At 46.3% G+C, this 13774-nt stretch overlaps 1 protein-coding gene across 1 annotated transcript in view; it reads left to right on the top strand.

Moving 5' to 3' along the window:
* Positions 1–13774, top strand: part of TPH1 (tryptophan hydroxylase 1) — a 213789-nt gene that overhangs the window by 72917 nt on the left and 127098 nt on the right. The window lies entirely within an intron of this gene.

Genomic DNA, 13774 nt, shown 5'->3' with positions numbered 1-13774 from the left:
TGTTCTGCAAGTGGGGTTGACGGTGGCCCTGCGATGTGAATGGGAGATGGTGTATTACAATGTGTCCACATGTATGTAGCCGCATGGAACATGTTGACATTCAGACAGCATGCCATTGTACATTGTGACAGTCTGTAGATCTTGGCGATGACCCAGGGTCATTGTGGGTGTGCACTGTGCTCTTCTTGATTGTGCATGCGTGCCATTGTGGCCATCTCCACCCGTCCCCCCAGTACCTGTTGGTCACTCACCCTGTTGCGGTTGTGTTGTGTCCTGTCGAGCAGTGTCCGGTCCCCCGACTCCAGCGACAGTCTCCACACTGATGACTGTCGACACCAGCTCCTCCATGTCATCCAGCTCCAGCATTGGCACTGGGCCCCCACCTCCAGTCAGAGTTGCTGCCTTCTGGTTGGCGGAGAGTTTCTCCTTGGTCTTCCACTTGATGGCATTCCATCGCCTCTTCACCTCGTCCATTGTCCTCTTGTGCTCTCTGACGGCATTCACCTTGTTGACGATGTCCCGCCATATTCCAGTTTTGGTGCCCAATGAGACGTTGGATGTGACGAAGAGTTGTTGATGGTGTTCCATCACCTCCGTGACTATGATCCTATTCGCCTGCGGACTGAACTTCGTCTTCCTCGTCTTCTTGTCCTTGCCCTTCCCTGTCCCCGAGGTCCCAGGCTGGTCGCCCGGGGTGCTTGTGGTGTTGCACTCGTCCTCTGCTCCTGCTCCGGCTGCCTCCATGGTGCTTGTGTGTTGGTCAGTTTGTGTTTGTTTGTTTTTTCTGTTTTTATGGTGTTTTTTCCCACCTGCCAGGTGTGTGTTGCAGGACTGGCACTGCTTATCGCTGATTTCCTCATCGCGCTTTGGCCCATTGCGTGTTTTTTTGTGTTGTGGTTTGTGTTTTTATCTCCATCGAGGTGGTTCTATTGCGGACATTGCCCGTGGTTTCGGTAGACTATCGCATGCTACCACCTTGTTGTGAATCCCACGGGGTCACTTGGTTATTTTCCCGCGATGGGCTGTGATATCGAAAGTTGCGTTACGCTACTCTTGCGGTAGTTATCACGCGTTCTTGTGAATATACCCCTTGGACTCCAGACTGTCCTCACTACACCGGGCTTACAACAATATTCCCAAGAGGTAACAGGAGGCTCTGCGCACCTTCAGCATGGATAAGGCTGTTACCATTAAGCTAGCTGATAAGGCTGGGGACATCGTCCTGATAGACACCACGTCATACAGATCAGAGTGTCAGTGCCATCTTGATGTTATCACAACATATCTTCAACTACAATGGGACCCTACGAACAGGATCATCAACACCATTGCCACCATGACATCCAATGCTTTGGCCAACGGGTGGATTACCAGGAAGGAAGCAGAGTTCTTGCTTAACAAAGAACCAGTCACCCCGTATTTTTAGGTTTTACCGAAGATCCATAAGCCTTAGAGACCCCCACCAGGGAGGCCCATCATCTCTGGCATTGGTTCAGCGTTAGAACCACTCTCCCAGTTTGTGGACTTCTTTCTATGCCCCTTGGTCAAATTGATGCCTACCTACCTTCAAGACACCAAAGATGTTCTCTGTCTTCTAAAAGAAACCAACTTCAATCATGCCACTGACTACCTAGTGTCTTTCGATGTGGAGTCATTGTACACCTGCATCCCACAATATCAGACACTTACGACTATTGACAGCCTTCTGAACCACAATCCTCCAGACAGCATCACACACATTCCCTTCATCATGGAGTGCACCACTTTAGCCATGAAAGATGACGTTTTCCAATATGAAGACCACCTCTATCTACAAACATCAGGCACTTTAATGGGCAGCACCTTCGCCTCTAGTCTGGCTAACCTTTACATGCACGCCTTTGAGGGTGAGGTGGTCCTGTCTAGCAGCAACCCGTACCTCCCTCAGCTCAGACTGTGGAAGAGGTACATAGACGTTATTTTCGTTGTATGGCGTGGTGACCCACCATCTATCATGGCCTTCCATCAAATCAATGGCTTAATGCACACAATGCATATCTCCGTTTCACATGTGATTTCAGCAAAGAGAAGCTTCCCTTTCCAGACCTCCTCATATTCCCAGTGGAAGGCCAGTTGGAATCTGAATTATATCAAAAACCCATGGCTCGGAATGCTCTCTTTCAGTATGACAGCCATCACCCGAAGGCTCTGCGAGACAACCAACCCTTTGGCCAGTTTCTGAGAGTTAGACGCAATTGCTCCCGTACTGAGAAGTACAGGGAGCATGTTGCAAAACTACTAGACAACCTCTTGGACAGACAGTATCCCATCGCACTGGTAAGAAAGTTGGCGAAATGAGCTCTCAATAATAGAGATGCACTTTTTGACACCACTGCCAATAGACAGACTCAAACACGACCGGTCTGTGTGAACACTTTCAGCTCCTTTTCTGAGTTCAAGAAAACTATCAACAGGAACTGGAACATCCTGAATAAAGGATCTCTCAACCTGGGGAAATCTCTTTTTGCATTTTAAAGGAGCAGCAACTTTAGAGACAGATTAATACATACTAGATCCTCTGTATCAATGAACTCTGACAGACAGAATACTCTGTGGGACCTTCCTCCTGTCTAAGGACATTTCCCATGTGCCCCCATGTGCCCCCAGACATCAGCTACCCGGACTATCGATATGGGCACTGACAGACCATGGGAGCTCCGCCAACCTACCGATTGTAACTGCGAATGGGTGATGTACTTAATCACCTGCCCCTGTGGCTTGAGGTATGTTGGTATGACCACACGCAAAGTGAAGACCCACATTCTGGAGCATAAAAGTACAATAAGGTGTGCTAAACAAACCACAAAACTAACTAAATACTTCTATGAAATGAAACACCCAGCAGACACCATGAGGTGGACAGTGCTGGACAAACCCAATCTTCACCCCAATACCCCTAATCTCACTAAAAGATTACTACGCATTGAACAACGGTGGGTTTTCAGACTAGGTACGTCCACCAATGGGGTGAATGACGAGATTCCTTGGTTATCACTGGCATCATTTTGAGTATGTCTTTCAACACCGGCACCACAAATATCTAGACAATAGGCAACTATCCATCGAACATTTAGTTGATTAGAGTTTTTCCGACTATGATCTCCACGTTTTACATCACAACCTGGACACACGTGACTGCTCTCAGTCACATACTGTGATTTGTATAACTGGTCCCACATAAGCACAAGAGGTGCTTTCTACTCACACATCTGAGGCCTTCTGGCTGAGTTCTACTAAACTGATACACTTTCATTTCTTGAACTGCTGGGCACCACGTACATTACCACGCTGACACAAACGTAGTTATCATTCTGACCCCCTTTCTTATCATTGAACATGCAGCTGGCAAATGAAGGATAGATGTTGGCCGCATAGCACGACATTGAATTACGTTCCCCATTGGGCACTGTTCTGGCTTCACTAGCCGCATATACACACTGTTAAAAATGGGATTTCTGGTTGGCTAGGGCTTGCACCTAAGCCAGGCAGAAACCACCACTCTAGTCAGAGCAAGGGAGTTACACACTGAAGATAAACCCTGCTCACCCCCTTGGTAGCTTGGCACGAGCAGTCAGGCTAATCCCAGAGGCAATGTGTAAAGCGCTTGCGCAACACACCCACAGCAGCAACACACTAGGCATACTACAAAAGAAACTCCACACAAGGTTATATGAAAAATTGCCTTCGTATTACCCAAAACAAATTAGAATCCTAATCACACATATACACTGTGCCAACTGGCACCAGGTAATAATTTACAGGGAATTATGTTCATGACCGGGTCAGTCGGGCCACAGTCAGAACTATTAGAAAACACAAGTAATAAGACACAACCAGTAACTACTGGCCAAATACTGTACTTAGCAAGATATCTCATTAGCATTTGGCATCATCCTAAGCATAGACATCATAGCCTGACATTAGGCATCATCATCAGCATAAACACATTATGTAACAATCATATTAGGCCTGAACACTAGGCATAAACACATTATGCATAACCTATTATCAGCAGTATGCTACAGTACCCACTTACAGCTGGGCCCACCTGAGGCAATAACCCCTTCCATAGTTGCACATATCATCAAGCCATGGTGAGAACATTATGCCGAACACCAATAATGTGCATAGGGTCCATCCAGGGACACATCAATATATCTGGGCATCAGAAGGGGCAGTTTGGTTAGGGAGGGAAAACACCTTCCTCCCACCTGTGGCTGGGAGACTTCCCTCAGTCCCCACCGCTTGAGCAATGGCCGTAATACCACAAGAATTCCCCCTGAAGCGGCCTCCGTGCTCCTAATGCCCACAACTGAAAATAAAGTAATGCCTCTTCGCAAAATAGCCTACAAAGGACAGAGGCCTATTCCCCTGATAATGAGGCAAGCAAGTCTCCATCCTAGCTTCCCAGGTGCAGCCAGGAAATGTGTGGCAACTCTTAATCCGGGGCCCCCACTCGGCTCACCCGTGATGCCACTCCCAAGATGCCCCCAACACCGATCAGCACGCAGCTGCCCGGGACCATGTGGCATGGCTGTGACAGTGTAAATAGTTGAGGCAATTACGTTGGTGCTAGGACAGCACTCGAGGCATGACATCCAATGGCCCCTCGAAACAGTACTGCCTGCTCCATGGAAAGGGGCACCCCGAGACTCACCACTGCTGCAGGAACCACGCGGTGCTCTCCCTCGCCTTAGGGGAGCCCTGCCCACAGTCAGGTATCTGGTGCCTGGCTTCCTGATCCTTGGAGCAAAGCCTCTGTTGCTCCTGCAGCCCCCTCTCCTCTGCCAAGTACAAGTAAGAAAAGAGCTCACCATGCACTTGCAGCAATGCCAGTCTCCGTTGCTCATTTGTTGCCAGAAGGCGGGCAGACTGGTCTTGCTCTCCGGCGGCTTGGGCAGTACACTGGTCTCCTCGTGGACACGGAGCTCTGCCCACAACCAGGCTCGACCTCCGCCTGGAGTCCGGTCGCTTCCTCTCCCTGGCCACGCCCTAATTCAGGCTCTCCTTGCCTGACTTCCTGTTTCGGCAGGGTATTAGCGAAGTTGGAGCTCTCTTCGCGGGCCCTGAAATTGCCACGCACTCTTCAATTGGCAAATATGGAATCCCCCTCCTCAGGGTCTGGAAGCATGCGGGGCTCTACTCGTCACTAATGGGAGCCCCGCCCACAATTCGGCAGCACGAACCTACGCCTGGGGCACAAAGGGAAAAGATGCGCACTTCATGCGTGCCACTGTAGCGGGGGCCCACTCCTCTCCACGCCCAGGAAGGGGGATAACACGGCGCTCTCGTAATAGCGCAATTGTTCTTTCTGCCCCTGCAGCTATAGTCCTTCACTGGAATCCAGGCTTACTTAGCGCTAAGCTACCTAAGCCCTGCAGGTCAGGATTCTCAGCCCTGAGAGATCCCTGGGCCAGAGGACAGGGCATAGGCTGGCCAGCACAAAGGCTTTTGGTAGGAGAAGCTGCAGTCCTTCCCCCCGCAATGAAGTCCAAAGGCGGTTCCTGCAAACACAGCAGTCCTCTTCTTCAATTCCAGCAGCCTGCCAGCGCAGGCTCCTGTAAGCACCCAACAGCAACCAACCTTCATGGGGTCACAGCCAAATACCAATGCCCCTAGTGTCTTTGTTCTCCCCCTGTCATAGGGCTCTGCGCCAGGTCCAAACCAGTTCGGGGGGCACTCACACCTTTTTCTAAAGGTGCACCACCACCCCCTTTGTCAGTGTAGGCCCTGGCCCCAGACTTGTAAATAAAGGGACCCCCTCTAAAGGCGTATGAGGTCTGGGAGCAAGAGGGGAAAATAAACAATCAATTAACAAGCAACTCACCTAAGACCTATATCATTTTACATAAGATTGTATCTGTGCATGGGTTGATGAATGCAATTAATCCATACGTGATTTGCACACATAAATATACTATTACGCAATTTTTTTCTTTTTATACAAAATTGTTTTTTTATTAAATAAATTGATTTTACCAATAATTACAATCATATAGCTGCTATAAGTCAGTCTTCATCATTTTATAAAACAGTACAATTCATATCACATTGTGAAAGCCTTGGTGTGAGTGTGAATGAGTCAGTGCTATGAATGTGTTTGCGTTTTGATTGTCTTCATGATTTGGGGGTTGTCATTTGTATATATTACAACTATTAGTTGTGTACATATAAAAAATTCATGTGTTCTGCACAAATGTTGCTTTCACAATATGATATGAATTGTACTGTTTTATAAAATGATGAAGACTGATAAATGCCAGAGATTCCGTGTCACTCCAGAGCCAGATTGCACTACACATCAGGCAGGCACAAAGACACATAGCATACAGAAATGCCCACTTCTAAAAGTGGCATTTCTAAAATAGTGATAATAAATCTGCGAACGCCATTGTGCAGCATTTATTACCACTATTCCAAACATACCAAACTTGACCACTCTACTCGTCTCAGATCAGGAATTACCACTGAAACATTTATCAGGGAATCCCCAAAGCATTCATATGAGAGGGCAGCCTCACAGTAGTGAGAAACCAAAATGGCTTTTTGTCACTACCAGGACATGACACACAGTGAAGGCACATGTCCTACCTTTTACCCACAATACACCCTGCCCATAGGGCTAGCTAGGGCCTACCTTAGGGGTGACTGATATGTAGTAAAAGGGGAGTCACAGACTTGGCACTCACTTTATGTGCCATGTAACAGCAGCAGAAAACTGGCAGAGGCCTGAAACAGGTTTGAAAGGCTACTTTGGTGGGTGGCGCAATGGTGGGTGGCGCAATCAGCGATGCAAGCCCATCAGTCGCATTTAATTTACTGGCCCTGGGAATCTGGGATACCACTTTACAAGGGACTGACAGGTAAATTAAATTAGCCAAACAGGTGTTGACCAATCTTACAACGTTTTACTATAGAGAGCACATGCACTTTACACTGGACAGCAGTGATAAAGTACCCAGAGTCCTAAAACCACCAAGATCAGGCCAGAAAAAATATCAGGAGGAAGGCAAAAAGTTCAGGGATGACCCTGCAAAAAGGGCCAAGTCCAGCACACACCACAAATGCTGGCTTATTTGATGTGTTACCATTGGCCCTTAGAAATATTTTATGCACATGCGGGGCAACATTTTTGTTGAAATGTTTGTCGAAATCTGAACCGGCGCACACACTACATTTCTTATCATGCCCATCAGAACCGAGATTACTCTACGTCTCCTATAGGGCACTGGTCCAGCTCCTTTTAGCTGCATACATACTCAGAAGCTGGCATATGTTACCATCGCCCCCTTTTTCAAACCTCACGAGCGCAGGTCGGTCCCCTTTTTAGGTTTAAATGCGCGCTGTAATAGTATCAGATCAATAAACTACGGCTCCCATCATGCCCTAGTGATTATTCCGGGTGAGTGACGTGCTTTTTCCGGGTTAAAATTGCGTTATAACCCGGATCTCCTCCCTTTAAAAGCGTCTTTCCTGTTCTCCCAACAGATGCTCCTGCTGCCACGCTCAAACTGAGCGGTAAGTTCCTTCACGTGCTACTATGCTTTCAAACTTTAAGCGCCGCCTTGCCCTGGGTTTTTTTTCTCACTCAGCTCTAACATGCTGATGTGTCCTGAAGCGCATTTTTACTTGGGGTCACATCTTACCATTCTCGACCGGGCTGGTCCTTTCTATATCATTGCCGTGCCTGGTTTGGATCGTGTTGGGAAAAGCTTTCCACACTGGGACTTATGTTTGGGGTATTACGCGCTCGACGTGACACCCCCCATACATCTCTCCTCACACTTGCGAGACACACCACGTGGGTCTGCTAGCATATAACCTCCTGGTGGTCAGAACATCAGGCATCCCATTTGCGCTCAATAAATCCCTGGCACAACTACACTACACCAGGGCATTGCAAGGTTGCGGTCTATACTCAGATTTTCACGGGCCCTTCAGTACCTCTAACTCCATTCACACAGCATGAAGCTCCCACAAACCTGCTTTTCCGCACTCAGGGACACCGCCCACAGCCCTGATTATAGATTTAGCTTACATCCAGCACCTCTTGCGATAAATCTGTAGCCATGGTTGCATCCTGACAACCAGCATTAGTTTGTTCAAATCTTTCATTTACCTTTTTCTATTACTGGATACTTGTTCGTGTACATGCTAATAGGCAGTATTATAATTTTTAACGCCCCCACCTCTATTCATTAGGTGGGATGGGCGTTTGTACCTAGGGCCACTGGCCAGGGACAGATGATGTAAGATACCTGAGATTTGCAGGTGAGTGTTACATAACTAAGTAACTGCTCGACTAAGCACTTATTCTGTTGTATGGCACTTGCGATACTCACTTAAAGAGCGCTGAGTTGTCTTTCTAGATATGTGAGAATGTGGTTTAAACACGCTGTACCTCACTATTTAACGGCATGGTATGTTGTTTTTATATCACCACAGGTACACCGGTGAATCTGCTGAACAGCTGGATCACTGGTTTTGTATTACACTGCGTCGTTTTTCTAGTGCGCCTTTATCTTCATTGTTTTTGTTCTCACACACTTTGCAGTAGCAATTTTAAAAGAGATCCTGAATAAGACCACAACACTATTACAGGTCAATATGGCTGAAACATGTTGACCACTTTTCAGTGCAGCTGTCTCTAGTTGCGGCAGCCACACTACTCGATTTTTTGTTTTAATCTTGGCACCAGAAAGCATCAATAAACTATGGTAGGCTTACCTTGTAGCTAGTTTTAATCACTCTTACTCACCATTGTTTAATCAGCGCTGCACTACCTCACTCACATATTCGCTCATATTGGGTTTTAGTAATACCCTGTTTCTTCACTAAAACATCCCTGAGCTCCTCCCTCACAGTGAGGGGGTTTTAGCCCGCGTCACGACTAGGCTCGTGACGCGAGGAGGTATCCCCAAGATGAAGCATGACACCTTTGGTGTGTGAGGGAAACCGTCCTTAATAGGGACCCCCCACCCCTTTCCCACAGAACTGTTTTTCCTTTTTCTCTCATTGGGACAACCGGCAGTCATTCTCTCGGACCTGAGAGCTCTTTATGTTTTTGATTTAAGGCTAAGCTCTCCGCCCAGTGTTATTTTGGGGGAGAATATGGTCAACTTGCGAGCTAAGCTCCTATGCCAAAGCCAGAGAAGAAGTTATTTCTTTAGATGAGCAGAACAAATTAGGGTGGCTAAAGAATTTAAAGCACTTGCTAGCCCACATAGGGCTTGAAGATCTATGGTAGAACAGGGACCCGGCATCATTACCCACCAAAAACCAAATAAAACTGCAGTATTGGGGCTGGGTTGTCCTCCAAGCTGCTGTCAAGCCTAACGAGGGTCGGTTAAATAGTGAATTTATAGATTTTAAATCCATTCCTCTTTTAGAACCTTTTGTAGATATTATTAAAACCCCTTTGGACAGGAAACTGTATATACAGTAAAGGTTTGGCACGCTCCCACTCAACGCAATCACTGGCTTATGGCGCAACACTATTCTAGTACCGCGGTCCTGCCCTCTCTGCACTGCATTACCCAAATCACCAGCGCATGTCCTATTTGCCTGCCCTGCCTATTCTCACCCTAGAGCAAAATGTCTCACACCTTTATGCAAACCACTGGGGACTCGTGATCACACTGAAGCCTTGCACATACTAAGATCTGATCCGAAACATGTGATGGCTTGTTCAGATGCAAAGTCCCTAGGCCATATGTGGGGCATAATGAGGAAACTGATGCAAAGAGGAGGAGGCTGACACTATGCACTTTATCTCCTAAAATCATTGTATGAAACTGTTGTAAAGTATTTTTCGCCGGAAACTTACATGCGTGTGTGGCTGGTTGTCCTAAGTATTGAGATGTTAGAGTGGTTATGGCTAGATGAACCGTGAGATTGTGGTTGGCGTGACCCATGGTGAACTCGACAGAGGGCCCCCAGTATGTTAACATTGAATTAGTTTCAACCTTACACTGATGCTCAGGCCTTGTTTTTAAAATTTGTACCTTTTATATTTTTAACTCTTGGATGTAAACAATTGAATAATATATTTGATGAACTTGTCATGCACTTTCTGTTATACCCAATCCTGGAACCAGTAACGTATAAGAAAATGTGTGCGTTGTACTTTTATTGTCTTATGACCGAATAAAGTTGATTGATTGATTGTTATTCAGATCAATTTTGTTCAAATTTGTTTGATCAAAGTTTTATTGACTCATGTAAATCAAACAAGATACATAGTTTGGTTCTATACAAGGTAGTTATGAAGGGTGAACAAAGCAAACACAAGGAGATGATGGAGGGAGTGCTGAACCTTTTCAAACACTCACCCACAATCAAAGATCTGGGTTGAATGCATCATCATTCTTTAGCTCACTTTGCCACCCCAGTTCAGATACAACTATATGCAAATCAGTCTTGACCCTGTGCCTCATGGGAACAGTCCAGCCCGAACTGCCAAGCCATGTCTTTCCTGGACTGGAAACAAGCATCCTGGGACTGGTTTCGGGCTAACAGCCCTCTTCAGCCAGGCTAGCTTGAATCCAGTGGCAAAGTGAGCAAGGGACCCACGTCTGGGCATACCCTGCCAACATAGGACGAACAAAGCAAACACAAGGAGATGATGGACGGAGTGCTGAAACTTTTCAAACACTCACCCCCAGTCATAGATCTGGGTTGAATCCATCATCATTCTTTAGCTCACTTTGCCACCCCAGTTCAGACACTGCTATATGCAAATCAGTCAAATCAGTCTTGACCCTGTGCCTCATGGGGACAGTCCAGCCCGAACTGCCAAGCCATGTCTTCCCTGGACCGGAAACAAGCATCCTGGGACCGGTTTTGAAGGGTCTCACATTTTTACATTACAAGCAGATATTATTAAGATTAGTACATTTACTCCCCTCTGCATACTTACCTTGACAATATGCTGGTAATGGATATCACTGATAAAATAGCATGGCACGTTAATGTAAAAACCACGTTATATTGACATACAACCAACTTGCAGTAATTTGAAAGAGATTTGTTTTTACTTCATCGTAGAGTCTGGCATTTAACCTCCACAGTTCAATTTAAGATTTCTATGCTTTCTGTAAGGAATTAGAGTATTAGTGAAAATAATAATCACAGTCCCAGTTAGGGTGAACCACTAAAGTCCCTAAATAAAAATGTGCCTAGCCCTCTGGTAGCTTAGTGCAAAGCAATCAGGCTTAACTTAAAAACAGAGTGTAAAGAATTTATGCAGTACTGAGACAGTAATAAAGTAAAGACACAATGCAAGAAAAATCTCAAACCCATTTTGAAAACTAAAGAATAAATCCAATACATAGAACCAAAGGTATGAGATTCTAACATTTGATAAACAAATAGCTCCAAAAAGCACCAATTGCCAACTACAGTTATCTGACAACGCTAGGCTGGGACAAAATCCGACCAAAGGCTGACCACAATGGATCACTGCTCAAATACGTGGACCAGTTTCATTCTGTTGGAAGGCTTACCTTTGAACTTAGATACTTTATGAAGAGAAAGAGGTTGTCAAATTGTCATCGGCAGGACAAGCTGCAAGCTGGTTCTGAAGTGCGGCCTGACAGTGGCAGAGTGCTGAAGCATTGGGTCCTGGTGCACTCATCGATGAACAAAGGAAAGCTTTGAGTATCCAGAGTCTGTGCCCAGGAAGGCCACAATGTTGATCAGCTTTGGCTTGACATTGGTCTCGTTGAAGCTTTCTACATTTGGGCTTAGAAACTTTTCAGGAAGTCGAATCTCTTTAAGAGGGGCAAACCAGTAATTTTAGGCTGCCTAACGATTCGACATTGATGTCTGTGGCTTCAATGACAATCCAGGTCTCCTTCCTTTCTCCAGGTAGAAATCTGGAAAAGGTTTTTAAGCCCCACTTCTTGCAGTTTGAGAACAGGAGGAGTACCAAGGCAAGGGTCTAGGACGAGGGGAATTAATTAGGGGTTTGGACTCACTCAAGCAGAGGTCAGCAGCAGTATACAGGGCAGCCCCAGTTGGAACTGTATGGCTGGGATTTTTTAGGGAAAGAGGCATGTGTAAGCTTGTTGTGTCCCTGTAGCTTAAACAGGAAATTAGCCAACTGACCCTTGGAGTCACTTTTGGAGTCTTGTGTTCAAGGCAAGCAGAACCACTATTCCCTCAGGTTCTAAGGACAGCAGGGAAGTCCTTCTTTTGATTCCTCTGTTCTGAGGAGGGTCCTGGGCATGCCATATGTATGCCTAGTGCCACCCTGTGAGTGGGAAAACTCCTGGCCACTCCCTAACTAACGGAGGATTCCCTACTCACATTTCAGGAGCTTCCTGTGTGTTTTACTGTAAACTATCCTACATACCCCTCTTTCCCTTAATCCAATATAGCTTCCCCTAGTCAGAGCTCCCTCTGCCCACCCTAAGATATGGACATGGAAATGAGCAAACCCTCCCTAGTGGTCTCTTTATAGCGGTTCTGGGGCAACACAGTACTGAGTCTGCCCCCATAAAATCCATCGAAGAGATTGGGGAAGCCCTAGAATGGGGTGGCAAGGCTGCTCTAAATATGCTGGATCTATCCGCGGCCTTTGATACGGTCCATTATGATTCGTTGATGGATCGTTTATTGGCATGCGCGGTCCAGGGGAAAGCGTGGAAGATTCTGAAATCCTTCAGATCACAAATCGTGTCATTGGGCGAATTTTACTCCAAACCTTTTTCCCTGCCTTGTGGAGTTCCACAGGGGTTGTCTCAAAGCCCCACACTTTTTAATGTGAATGTATCGTCGTTGGCCTCCCTGATCAGCTCCTTTCGCTTCTGCCTTACCACGTATGCAGATGACACACAGATTGTCGTGACTCTGGTGCCAGGACAGGAATTGGGAATAGGCAAACGGTTCCACGACAGTATGGAAGCGATCGGGAGGTGGATGTCACAGAATTGCCTGAAGCTCAACTCGGGCTAAACCAAGGTCATCCTATTTGGAAATGATGCCAACTTCTGGAACCCAAATTGGTGGCCAGATACACTGGGCACTCTTCCTACACCCACCAGGAAAATAAAAACTTAGGAGTCATAGTTGATGATAAGCTCAACTTTGGTGACCAAGTTAATGTAGTGGTATCTACCACCTCTTATGTTCTCAAAACGATCAAGAAAATACTGCCCTTTTAGCCGGCCGACAGTCAACGGACAGTTGTTACAGCACTTATTCTGTCAAGACTGGACAAACTTCAATATTGCAAAATGCGGCAGCAAGACTGCTTACCGGTACATCTAATTTTGCATCAATTTCGAAGGAAATCAAAAAACTGCACTGGTTACCTTTTAGGACACGGGTGCGTTTTAAATCTGTTTGCATCATTTACAAGGCCCTACAAGGAACAGGACCTGACCATCTGAAGTGGCAGTTTCAGTGGATATATGCCCAAAAGAACACGTTGCTCTCTAGGAGCCAAATTGGTGACAGTACCACCCACTTAAAAAGCTACATGGGGAGGGAGAAGCTTTATTGCCTGCGCTGCAAAGGCCTGGAATGACCTTCCTTTCCATTTGAGAAATGCCACTGACCTCCTGGCATTTAGGAAAGGATTAAAACCTGGCTCTTCGACATGTAAACTTGTCTACAACGCTCAGTGCTCAGGGGAAAGTAGTTAGCGCCAGGACACCTTTGGGTAACCCCTGCACTTTAGAAGTGTCTATAACATAACATAACATAACGTAACATAACATCCCCTCCCACT

The sequence above is a fragment of the Triturus cristatus genome, chromosome 3_2 (genome assembly GCF_964204655.1).
Source record: "Triturus cristatus chromosome 3_2, aTriCri1.1, whole genome shotgun sequence".
NCBI lineage: Eukaryota > Metazoa > Chordata > Amphibia > Caudata > Salamandridae > Triturus > Triturus cristatus.
This window is presented reverse-complemented; position numbering and strand designations above follow the sequence as displayed.